This window comes from Pristiophorus japonicus, chromosome 23 (genome assembly GCF_044704955.1).
Source record: "Pristiophorus japonicus isolate sPriJap1 chromosome 23, sPriJap1.hap1, whole genome shotgun sequence".
In the NCBI taxonomy this organism is placed as follows: domain Eukaryota; kingdom Metazoa; phylum Chordata; class Chondrichthyes; family Pristiophoridae; genus Pristiophorus; species Pristiophorus japonicus.
This window is the reverse complement of record NC_091999.1, coordinates 21150038-21163309: the sequence shown is the minus strand read 5'-3', so window position 1 is coordinate 21163309 and position 13272 is coordinate 21150038. Positions and strand designations below refer to the sequence as shown.

Genomic DNA, 13272 nt, shown 5'->3' with positions numbered 1-13272 from the left:
ATACTCAGCAGGTGAGAGGTAGAAAATACCAGCGACAGGCAAAGAGAGACAGATAGGCAGAAACATAGACAGACAGAGATTATGGGAAAGAGTGAGACAGCCAGACAGAGAGATTGAGTGAATCCCTTTCGAACAGAACTGGACACCGTGAGAAAGAGACAGACACATTCAGAACCAAAGACAAACAGGGAAACAGGGAGAGACAGACAGTGAGATAGAGACAAAGAGAGACAGAAAGTTTGAGACTGAAAGGGAGGATCAGACTGAATGAGAAAAAGACTCAAACACATACATACACAGAGATGTATTTGCGTGCTCCAAAAAGAGAGGGGGGCAAATAGTGATGGAATGACAGAGAAAAGGACAAGGGACAAAGAGAGAGAAAAAGAGGGAGACAGATAGAGAGAAAGACAGAAAATAATGGAAATACTTATCAGGTTAGAGACAGAGACAGGCAAGGACATGGACAGACAGAGATAATGGGACAGAGAGAGGCATTCAGACAGAGAGTCTGAGAGAATACCATTGCAACAGTACTAGACACCGTGAGAAAGAGACAGATTGAGAGACAGCGACAGACAGAGTGGGTCAGAGAGAGACAAAGTCTCAAACAGACAAACACATGCACAGCTCTCGAAAGAGAGAGAGAGCAGCAGAGACATTTCACAATTTCATTTCATGCTCAGAGTGTCACATAGTAACAGAAAACTGGAGATTCAGCAGATGAAAATCGGGTATCACTGAGCAGGATGGGAAAAATCTCTGTTTAATTAAGGAATTACCAGGAGTGGGGTTCGAACCCACGCGAGTATAAACCCATTAGATCTTAAGTCTAACGCTTTTACCACTCGGCCATCCTGGTCCTGAACCTGTCAGAGGTTGGACTCTGCGAGAATCTGGGCTTCAGCTCCAGACACATCGGATTTCAGGGAGCATTTACAAACATTTTTCGTTATATTAACACGGGCGCAACTCTCCTATTATTTTTCGACTAAGGCTCTGGGAACTTTCACATCCACCCGAGGGTGCAGATGGAGCTTCAATTTAAAATTTCAGCCGATGATCAACAGCTTCAACAATGCAACATTCCCCAAGTACTGCATTTGAGTGTCAGCCAAGATTATGGGTTCAAGTCTCAGGAGTGGGACTTACACACACAACCTCCTGATTCAGTCGAGAAAGGAGCCACTGAACCAAAACCGATACCAAAGTTCACAACTGTATTATTTTACCCCAAGTTTTTTAAAAAGTTCCAGGACGTACCAAATTCATGGTGATGATTTTCACAGACAGTTGCACATACACAGAGACATACATACAGATAGACAGACACAGACATCTCGTGTGTGGGAAGCGATTCATTCAGTCATCCGACCTGCGGAAACACCAGCGAGTTCACACCGGGGAAAGGTCGTTCACCTGCCACGTGTGTGGGAAGCGATTCACTGGGTCATCCAACCTGCTCAAACACCAGCGAGTTCACACCGGCGAGAGGCCATTCACCTGCTCAAAGTGTGGCAAGGGATTCACTCAGTCATCTCACCTGCTGCAACACGACCGAGTTCACACGAGGGAGAGGCCATTCACCTGCTCAGAGTGTGGGAAGCGATTCACTCAGCCATCCAGCCTGGTGAAACATCAGCGAGTTCACACTGGGGAGAGGCCGTTCCCCTGCTCTGAATGTGGGAAAGGATTCACTCAGTCATCCGACCTGCTGGCACACCAGCGAGTTCACACTGGGGAAGAGGCCGTTCACCTGTTCTGAGTGCGGGAAGGGATTCACTGTGTCATCCAGCCTGCTGAGTCACCAGCGAGTTCACACTGCGGAGAGGCCGTTCACCTGCTCTGAGTGTGGGAAGGGATTCGCTCGGTCATCAAACCTGCTGAAACACCAGCGAGTTCACAAGTGACTGCAGGGGTTGATTCTGCTATCATTGCTGCTGTTAATCACATCCCGACTGAATAATGTCTATTCCAACAGTTGAAGTTTGTTTCTGATGATAATAACCCCTATAACTGGGCTTGGAATATAATATTTTGATGTTTCAATAACAGAGTGTGTCGATAGTTAATGTTACAAGATAAGAGGAGACTAATTGATGTCCTGTTATTGAGTGCACCATTTTGGGGCCTTTCCTCCTTTCTAACACTGGATTATTTCAGTTCTCATACCTTTGGTTACTCTCGTGGAAAAGTGCCAGTTCCCCTTACCTTCCAGAGTGACTCTCCTAGCCTTGGTATTGAGGGAACGTGTCGATAACATGCCTGGGATCACTGAACACAAAACCCAGTCTGTGAATCACTTTCAGATACTGGACTTAGTGTGTGCCCCACAGCATCTCTCTCACTTTCGATGTGTGAATGGAGCATCACGCCTGCAAACCTGGGTTCAATTTAAATTTGAATCCACTCAGGAAATGTATCTAAGAAAATACAGATCACATCAAATAATTGGCAACGTTTTCGAGTCAACAAGATGAACAAGTAAATACATCCCGGCCCAATATTCCAGCTCTACATTCACAGGAGAAAGTCTGTTATCAAACTCCTCGAGTAGACAGAATAGAGAACAATGCTAACTCTAAGGATATCTAGCATCTGTTGTAAATATCTTTCAAATCCCGACTGATACAATCTGGCGTTTTCCTTTCAGTTGAAGTGAATGGAAGATGTGAGGGGTGTTGGCATCGGGAACTCGGTTAATTCAGCTTCTGAAAGGTGTTCATGTTTAGTTCATTCCATATCGGGGAAAATGTGGTTGTTATCATTAGAGAGAAATTTCACTGAGCAACAGTTGGTGTTTCCAACTAACTGGCCGTGGATATTTTCATCATAAAATGTTTAGATTAGAAATATTGTGTTAGAATAAGAAAAGTTCAGAGACAAGTGATATGTGCTTGCCACAGGAAGACCAGTGTTTTACGTGCTTCTAACATTGCTGATGTATGTTGAAGAAAATGCAGACTTGTGTCTCTGGACTATGCCGTAGCCAAGGACGACCATATTAGGCAATGCCAGTTCCAGTTGGATAAGAGGTTGATGGCATAGCAAAAGATTCAGCAGTTGAAACAAAATTATCTCCAGTTATCTGCAAACATCGAATGTCGCAGCAGGCTGACAAAGTTGGAATTAAGAATTTAAAGTATTGAGTTAAATTATTGGGATCCATTGTTATAGAATTGAATTGTTACAGAATGGAAAAGTAGTGAAGTTATGCTAAACTTGTATCGAATCTTGGTTAGACTTTGTGTGTGCAATTCTGGTCACCATATTATAAAAAGGATACGGAGGCACTGGAGAGGGTGCAGAGAAGATTTACAAGGATGATACGAGAAAGGCGAGCGTATACCTATCGGGAAAGGATGGACAGGCCGGGTTTCTCTCCTCTTGAAAAAAGAAGGCTGAGGGGTGAGCTAATGTCTTTAAAATGATGAAAGGTTTTGATTGAGTAGTCACAGTGTTTCCACTTGTGGGGACCAGCATAATTAGAGGCCATCAACATAAGATAGTCACCAAGAAATCAAATCGGGAATCCAGAAGAAACCTCTACCCAGAGAGTGGTGAGAATGTGGAACTCGCTGCCACAGGGAGTGGTTGAAGTGAATAGTATCGATGCATTTAAGGGGAGGCTAGACAAGTATATGAGGGAGAAGGGAATCGAGGGTTATGTGGATATAGTTAGATGAGGAAAGAACGGAGGAGGCTCGAGTGGAGCATAAACACCGGCATGGACTGGTTGGGACGAATGGCCTGTTTCTGTGCCGTATATCCGATATAATCCTATTGTCCAAGTCACACTGCTCGAAGGGGAAGATAAATGACTTGCATCCAAACGCATTGTTACTTTTGTCTTCTTTGTAAAATGACAAAGTCTGGGCATAATTTGTTTGTGTAATTAAAACATTTTCTAAATATATATATATATATATATATATTGCTAAGCGTTGCTGGTCAAACACATGGGAAGGAAAATTTAGCTGAAAATTGTGATAATTAATTTTTATTTTTGAAAAAGTCCGGTCTCTGTGGTTCTGTCCAAACTATGTATTCAGAAATAAGTTTTTGTGGGTGACTGTTATGCTAAAGGTAACTAACATCTTTCCTCTTGTAGACTGAATTGCTCTCTGGCATATTTTGGAGAATAAAAGGTCCAAGAAGAGGTTCGGTTAAATAAAATTAAACAAATAAACTGGGTCAAAACTTGGTGGGAATGTTTGATCGATGTTTTAAAGACAGTATGATACATAGAAACATAGAAACATCGAAAATAGGTGCAGGAGTAGGCCATTCGGCCTTTCGGCCCTTCTAGCCTGCACCGCCATTCAATGAGTTCATGGCTGAACATGCAACTTCAGTCCCCCATTCCTGCTTTAATGATATTGTATTAGACAGTAAAGTTCCTCCGGGCTCATGAATGAAATGGTGAACACTGTATAAAATTTAATGAGAGGAAATGAGTGAGGATATAAGAGGAAAACAGGAAAGTTACACCTTGTGAAAATATAGTTACAAGGTTCGATTGGGATATGACTTGGCCAACTTAGAATTTAAAAAAACCCAAAACTTTTGTCAGCAACTAGAATTAAATCAAGGCATCAGCAGTTGAAACCACATGCTGTGTGATCGTTATCCTGTGACATAGTTACACAAAGGTCAGAAAGGGGAAGATAAAGGACGACAGATTGTAAGTCAGACTCAGAATGACCTAAAATAAGGAAAACTGCGATCAGACAACTAAGGCTGACAGAGATAAGCGCAGATCTAAAACCTATGGCCTTGCGATATGTAAAGAATTTATTGTTTTTAACTTAATCAGCTAACCTGAGATCCTGTGAGACTTTATAACAATGTGACTTATTCCTGCAACTAACTGATGACATTAATTTCATTACACTTAATACACGGAGCCTGTTTACTTGTGTGTATAAATATGTGCGATATCTTGTGTTGGGGGAATGACCAGCTCATCCGGTGATTGAGCAGCTGCTACCCCTTTCGCAAGTAAATAAAGAAAGTGCGACAAGCGAAGAAAGTGCGAGAGGAAGGCGAATGGAATATTGGCCTTCATTGCGAGAGGGATGGAGTACAAAAGCAGGGAGGTCCTTCTGCAACTGTATAGGGTATTGGTGAGGCGGCACCTGGAGTACTGCATGCAGTTTTGTTCACCTTACTTAAGGAAGGATATACTAGCTTTGGAGGGGGTACAGAGACGATTCACTCGGCTGATTCCGGAGATGAGGGGGTTACCTTATGATGATAGATTGAGTAGACTGGGTCTTTACTCGAAGGAGTTCAGAAGGATGAGGGGTGATCTTATTGAAACATTTAAAATAATGAAAGGGATAGACAAGATAGAGGCAGAGATGTTGTTTCCACTGGTCGGGGAGACTGCAACTAGGGGGCACAGCGTCAAAATACGGGGGAGCCAATTAAAAACCGAGTTGAGAAGGAATTTCTTCTCCCAGAGGGTTGTGAATCTGTGGAATTCTCTGCTCAAGGAAGCAGTTGAGGCTAGCTCATTGAATTTATTCAAATCACAGATAGATAGATTTTTAATCAATAAGGGAATTAAGGGTTACAGGGAGAGGGCGGGTAAGTGGAGCTGAGTCCACGGCCAGATCAGCCATGATCTTGTTGAATGGCGGAACAGGCTCGAGGGGCTCGATGGCCTACTCCTGTTCCTAATTCTTTTGTTCTTAATTGTCTGAGTCCAACTCGGGGTCGAGGAAATTACAACACCGGACAGCCCCGCACGGGCCCAGAGCCCAGAACCCACCTCCCTGGGGGCCCCGCACGGACCCAGAGCCCACCTCCCCGGGTGCCCCGAGCCCAGAGCCCACCTCCCCTGGGGCCCCGCACGGGCCCAGAGCCCACCTCCCCGGGGGCCCCGCACGGGCCCAGAGCCCACCTCCCCGGGCGCCCCGCACGGGCCCCGAGCCCACCTCCCCGGGGGCCCCGAGCCCAGAGCCCACCTCCCCGGAGGCCCCGCACAGGCCCAGAGCCCACCTCCCCGGGGGCCCCGCACGGGCCCAGAGCCCACCTCCTCGGGGGCCCCACACGGGCCCAGAGCCCACCTCCCCGGGGGCACGGAGCCCAGAGCCTACCTCCCCGGTAGCCCCGAGCCCAGAGCCCACCACCCCGGGGGCCCCGCACGGGCCCAGAGCCCACCTCCCCGGGGGCCCCGCACGGGCCCAGAGCCCACCTCCACGGGGGCCCCACACGGGCCCAGAGCCCACCTCCCCGGGAGCATCGCACGGGCCCAGAGCCCACCTCCCCGGGGGCCCCGCTCGGGGAAAGGCCGGAGCCGCAGGTGGTTGTTCGGGGCCTGAGGCCCACAGCGGGTGTGTGTGAAGCGGATAATGCGGAGTGTTGTCTCTCGGGCGGGCGGGGCCTGGGCCCGCACTCAGTGCGTGTGAAGCCCGCGGCCCCCCCGGGGTTTATTAACCCGCTCCCTCCCTCCGCCCATCTCTCAGCCACTGCCTCAGACACAGCCGCCCCACCGCGCATGCTCAGCTCACACTGCCCGGGCGATTGACGAGCGGGCGGTGGGTCATCCAACCAATCAGAGTGTGCGAGAGGCGGGGCTTGCGGCCCCACAGTGGGCGGAGCTGGAAGATCGAGCTGGAGATGAGCTCTCCAAACAATCGGCGTGTGCGAGGGGCGGGGCTGAGCCCGGATCTCCAGCACTGAGCATGTGCGGGCGGCGTCGGCGACAGTTGGTGGAGCCCGGATGATGTCGGTTGTCGGCGCGGGGCAGGAATTGGAGCCGCGCGTGGGGCTGGTGAGCGTCATAAACACGTGGTGTAGGGCCCAGGGCCAATCACAGCCCAGAGGCTGACCCCGGGCTTGACCCGCGGTGACAGGCCCGGGGTCAGCGGGGTCACCGGCCGCCAGCTGGGATTTGGGAAGGAGGAAAAATGGGAGACATTCTAAAGCAAATGGTGCAATTTGCAGGTGAACACAAAGCTGTGAGGGGCAGGGTCCGCTGATCAATCTGTTCCAGCATTAATAGCAGTATAGAGAACAACAAGCAAGTTCTGGTCAACCTTTATCACTCACTAGTTAGACTCAGATATTGAGGGTTGGCCTCAATTCTGGGACATCAATAATAACTTTCAAATCCAGCAATGGTCAAAGGGAACATTTTCTGGTGTTTTGGGGCAGGTGCAGGGAGTGGGTCTTTCAGTGGGTCGGACAGGCTCGATGGGCCGAATGGCCTCATTCTGTGCCGTATGATTCCCTGAAATGGTGAGAGTCAGGGACAGAGTGGTCAGGGAGAGCCCATCATCAAAACAGGGAGATATCACAGATATATCGGGAGGGTCACGTGTATAAAGAGGTGACGGGAGCACAGACACCCAGAGTCAGCACCTTCAGGGGAGGGGAACCAGTGAGTGTAGAACTGAACCCAGCCAGAGTCAGTACCTTCAGGGGAGGGAAACCAGCGAGTGTAGATCTGAACCCAGCCAGAGTCAGTACCTTCAGTGGAGGGGACCCAGTGAGTGTAGAACTGAACCCAGCCAGAGTCAGCAACTTCAGGGGAGGGGAACCACTGAGTGTAGAACTGAACCCAGCCAGAGTCAGTACCTTCAATGGAGGGGAACCAGTGAGTGTAGAACTTAACTCAGCCAGAGTCAGTACCTTCAGGGGAGGGGAACCAGTGAGTGTAGAACTGAACCCAGCCAGAGTCAGCACCTTCAGGGGAGGGGAACCAGTGAGTGTAGAACTGAACCCAGCCAGAGTCAGGTCCTTCAGGGGAGGCGAGCCAGTGAGTGTAGAACTGAACCCAGCCAGAGTCAGGACCTTCAGGGGAGGGGAACCAGTGAGTGTAGAACTGAACCCAGCCAGAGTCAGTACTTTCAGGGATGAGGCACAGACAGTTTAGGGAGGGAGTTCCAGAGCTTGGGGCCTCAGCAACAGAAGGCACGGCCACCAATGGTTGAGCGATTATAATCAGGGATGCTCAGGAGGGCAGAATTAGAGGAGACATCTCTGGGAGTTGTGGGGCTGCAGGAGATTACAGAGATAGGGAGGGGTGAGGCCATGCAGGGATTTGTAAACAAGGATGAGAATTTTGAAATTGAAGCTTTGCTTAACCGGGAGCCAATGTCGGTCAGTGAGCACAAGGGGTGATGGGTGAACGAGACTTGATGCGAGTTAGGAAACGGGGAGCCGAGTTTTAGATGAGGTAAAGATTACGTGGGGTAGAATGTGGGAGGCCAACCAGGAGTGTATTGGAATAGACAAGTCTAGAGGTAACCAAGGAATGGATGAGGGTTTCAGCAGAGGGTGAGCTGAGGGACGGGTGGAGACAGCCGATGTTACGGAGGTGGAAATAGGTGGTCTTGGTTTTCTGGGGATATGTGATCGCAGCATTCTGGATAAGATCATCCACCATTTTCATAGAATGAAAGCGCAGGAGGACATTCGGCCCATCGTCTGTGCTGGCTCTATGGTCGAGCTATCCAGTTAGTTCCACTCCCCTGCTCTTTCCCCATAGCTCTGCAAATATTGTCCCTTTAGTATTTATCCAATTCAATTATGAAAGCAACTATTGAATCTGCTTCCACCACCCTATCAGGCAGTGCATTCCAGATTGCAACAACTCGCTGCTTGTACAATGGTTCCTCATGTCGCCTCTGCTTCTTTTGCCAATCACCTGAACTCTGTGTCCTCTGGTTACCGACCCTTCTACCACTGGAAAGTGTTTCTCCTTATTTAGTCTATTAAAACCGTTCATGATTTTGATCACTCGATCAAATCTCCTCTTAACCTTTTCTGTTCCAAGGAGAATTACCGTAGCTTCTCCAGTATCTCCACATAACTGAAGTCCCTCCTCCTTCGTACCATTCAAGTAAATCTCTTCTGGTCCCTCTCTAAGGTGTAGATACCCTTCTGAAAGTGTGGTGCCCAGAATTGAGCACAATGTGTCAGCTGAGGCCTAACCAGTGTTTATAAAGGTTGAGCAGAACTAAACATCAAATGCTGCTATTTGTGTGATGGGGTTTAGACGGGCGAGGTTTATTCAGTCAGTTGGATGTGAGCTGAAACATGTGCACTTGGAGCGGGGAGCCAGGGACACGCTGTGTTACCGGGCACAGACACTCTGCACAGCCCACACATCACTTGTTTCCCACTTGTCCCAGAAGGATGTATTAAATGCAACAATTAATTTGATTTTACTTTAAATAGTTTTGTTTATGAATTTAATTATTCTTCTTTAATTTTATTACTGAACTCTGATTCACGACCTCATTTTATTTCTTCCTCTGAGCCTCTCAACTTCATGTGGCAGCGTAATGTTGGCGAGTGGTGATTGATTGCCCCGGGAACCAACAGGAAGAGAGGTCAGAGGCCGGAGGGCCCAGGGAGCAGCGTGTTCTGTAACCAATCGCGGTGCTTGAGGGGTGGATCCTGAGTCGGCCTGTCAGGTGAGTCTGTGTGAACCCCTGTAAAACAATTTATCTTTTAAAGTTAAATCGAGATTTCTTTTGTCAGCAAAACAGTTTAACATTTGTCAGTATTTTATTTCCCTGGAGTTCCTATGATGAGTTTCAGACACTTCGGTGCCTAGTGGACCAGGTGTTTAAAGGTCATTCATTTCCCTCATGTCGCTGTTAGTTAAAGGGACAGAGATTGATTTCCCTTCATTATGCATCTTTTGTAAATAAACAAACATCCTTTCTGTTAGCAGTGAGTCACATTCTGCACTGGGGAGACGGCTGGTGGCTTCAGGCTTTACAATTCTCATCCTCTTGTTCAAATCCCTCCAAGGCCTCGCCCCTCCCTATCTCTGTAATCTCCTCCAGCCCGCCAACCCTCTTAACAAGGAGAAACAATTTTCAGTGTCAGAAAGTTCAGCAACCAGAGGCACAGATTGAATGTGATTGGCAAATGAACCAGATGCTACATGAGGGGACTAATGAAGCAGCGAGATGTTCTGGCCTGGAACGCATCGCCTGTTCAGGTGGTGGAAGCAGATTCACTTGTAACTTTCGAAAGAGATAAACATGAGTTTAAAAAACTTTCAGCGTTATGGGGCAAGAGTAGGACAGGAGTCCCCTGAGTGCATCTCGCTCGCTAACCGGTTTTCAGATCTAGATACTGATGAAGGCGATGGATTCTCTGGGGAGTGCAGCCAGAGCCATGTCCACGACACCGTGGGTGGCTCAGCTGCACAGGGCGGGGAGGAAGAAGAGTGGAAGAGCAATAGTGGTGGTGGATTTGATAGTTAGGGGAGCAAACAAGCGCTTCTGCAGGCACAGACATGATGCCAGGATGGTATGTTGCCTCCCTGGTGCCAGGGTCAAGGATGTCACTGAGCGGCTGCAGGACATTGTTGAGGGGGGAGGATGAACATCCAGAGGTTGTGGTCCATATCGGGACCAATGACACAGGTAGAAAGCGGAATGAGATCCTGCAGGCAGATTTTAGGGAGCTAGGAAAGAGATTAATAAACCGGACCTCAAAGGTAGTAATGTCCGGATTAATCCCGGTGCCCCGTGCTGGTGAGTACAGAAATAAGAGGATAGAGCAGATGAATGCATGGCTGCAGTTTGGAGCAGGAGGGAGGGCTTTAGATTCCTGAGGCATTGGGAGCGTTTCTGGGGGAGGTGGGACCAGTACAAGCCGGACAGGTTGCACCTCAACAGGACCCTCACTGGGGGTTTTGACAGTGTTTGGAAGGCAGAGGAAACAAAGGCTAGAAATAGACAATAAGGGGGTTTGGCAGCACTAAATGCCAGTGCCAGTGTGTTTCAATGAGATCACTTTTCAGTCGTCTAAACTCCAGAGAGTATAGGCCCATTCTACACAAACTCTCATCATAAGACAGTCCTTTCATCACAGGAATCAATCTAGAAATACTTCAATGCCAATGCAAGGAGTTTAGGGATTAAGGCAGATAAGCTGAGGGCACAGAGAGACATGTGGGGGTATGATATTGTAACTATTAGTGAAACACGGCAAAAAGAACTGCAGGAATGGCAGCTCAACATTCCTGGTTACAGGGTTTTAAGACGAGATAGAGACAGGGATAAAAAAAGGCGGGCGCGTCGCAGTGTTGATTAAAGAAACAATTCCAGCTGTGGAGAGGGATGATATGTTCGAAGGATCGTCAGATGAGGCCACATGGGAGAAGTGAAGAACAAAAAAGGGGCGATCACACTGCTGGGGATGTACTATTGACCCCCAAACAGTCAGAGGGAGACAGAAGAGCAAATATGTCGGCACATTTCTGATACGTGCAAAAATAATAGGGCAGTAATAGTCGGGGATTTCAACTACCCAAATATTAACTGGGATAGAATTAGTATGAAAGATATAGAAGGAGCAGAATTCTTAAAATGCATCCAGGAGAACTTTTTTAGCCATTACGTAGCAAGCCCAACAAGAGAGGGGTTGGTTCTGGACTTAGGTTTAATGAATGAAGCTTGGGCAGGTGGAAGGGGTATCAGTGGGAGAGCATTATGGTGCTGGTGATCATAATTCAGTTTGATAAGGTAGTTATGGAAAAGGACAAAGATAGACCAGGAATAAAAGTTCTCAATTGGGGTAAAGCTACTTTTACTAAGCAGAGATGTGATTGAACCAAAGTGGACTTCAAACAGCTACTTGAAGGTAAATTAATGTCAGAGCAGTGGGAGGCATTCAAGGAGGAGATAGTGAGGGTTCAGAGCAAGTATGTTCCCTTAAGATAAAGGGTGTCAGAGATAGGAGCAGGTCATACGGCCCCTCGAGCCTACTCCGCCATTCAATAAGATCATCGCCCTCAACTCCACTTTCCCACCTGATCTCCATATCCCTTGATTCCCCGAGAGTCCAAAAATCTATCCATCTCAGCGTTGAATAGACTGAGCATCCACAGCCCTCTGGGGCAGAGAATTCCAAAGATTCACAAGCCTCTGAGTGAAGAAATTTCTCATCTCTGTCTTAAATGGCCTCCCCCTTATCTTGAGCCCCCGAGTTCTAGTCACTCCAGCCTGGGATAGTCGAGCACTCAGCATCTACCCTGTCAATACCCTTCAGAATCTTGTATGTTTCAATGAGATCCCCTCTCATTCTTCTAAACTCCAGAGAGTATAGGTCCATTCTACGCAATCTCTCATTGTAAGACAGCTCTCTCATCCCAGGAATCAATCTTGTGAACCTCCGTTGCACCATCTCCAAAGCAAGTGTTTCTTTCCTTGGATAAGGAGACCGAAACTGCCCAGTACTCCAGGTGTGGTCTCACCAAGGCCCTGTACAATTGTAGCAATAGATCCTTACTCTTATACTCCACCCCCTTACTGCTTGCTGTACCTGCATGCTCGTTTTCTGTGTTTCTTGCACAAGGACACCCAAATCTCTCTCAACACCAACATTTAAAGTTTCTCACCATTTAAAAGATATTCTGTTTTTCTATTCTTCCGACCAAAGTGAATAACCTCACATTTCCCGACATTATACTCAATCTGCCACCTTACTGCCGATTCACATCGTCTATCTACATATCTTTGCACTCTTGTGTTCTGCTCACAGCTTACTGTCTCACCGAGCTTTGTATCGTCAGCAAATATTACACGCAGTCCCTTTATCTAGGTCATTAATATAGATTGTAAATAGCTGAGGCCCCAGCACTGATCCTTGCTGCACCCCACGAGTTACAGCCTGCCGGAAGCCCCACCCCTCACACACTCCAATTGGTTGGAGGACCAACCGCCCATTTGGTCCTCCAGCCCCGCCCCACTCTTCCTATTGGTGGGGTCAATCACCCGGGCAGTGTGAGCTGAGCATGTGCAGGCGGTGGTGGCAAACGCTGACGCAGGAGGTGAGCGAGATTCAGGGAGTGAGTTGAAGAAACGCTGGGGGCAACAACACCGAGTGCAGCCCCCGGGACCGGATATAAACGGGGAGGGAAGAGAAGAGGGGAGGGGAGGGAGGGGGAGGAGAGGAGGGGGGGGAGAGGGGAGGGGAGGGGGGGTGAAGGAGGGGAGGGGAGGGGGAGAGGGGAGGGGAGGGAGGGAAGGGGGAGAGGGGAGGGGAGGGAGGGAAGGGGGAGAGGGGAGGGGAGGGAGGGAAGGGGAAGAGGGGAGGGGAGGGAGGAGGGAGGAGAGGAGGGGGGAAGGGGGGAGGGGAGGGAGGGAAGAGGGGAGGGAGGGAGGGGGGAGGGGAGGGGAGGGAGGGGGGGAAGAGGGGAGGGGAGGGTGGGAGGGGGAGGGGGGGAAGAGGGGAGGGAGGGGGGAAGAGGGGAGGGGGATAGGGGAGGGGAGGGAGGGGGAGGGGAGGGAGGGG

At 48.8% G+C, this 13272-nt stretch overlaps 1 non-coding gene and 1 pseudogene across 1 annotated transcript; one reads left to right on the top strand and one right to left on the bottom strand.

The window, feature by feature from the left end:
* The window catches only part of LOC139235427 (zinc finger protein 271-like), a 136781-nt pseudogene that overhangs the window by 30710 nt on the left and 92799 nt on the right, over positions 1-13272 (top strand).
* On the bottom strand, positions 780-862 carry trnal-uaa (transfer RNA leucine (anticodon UAA)). The gene has a single exon. It is a non-coding gene; the product is annotated as a tRNA-Leu (tRNA).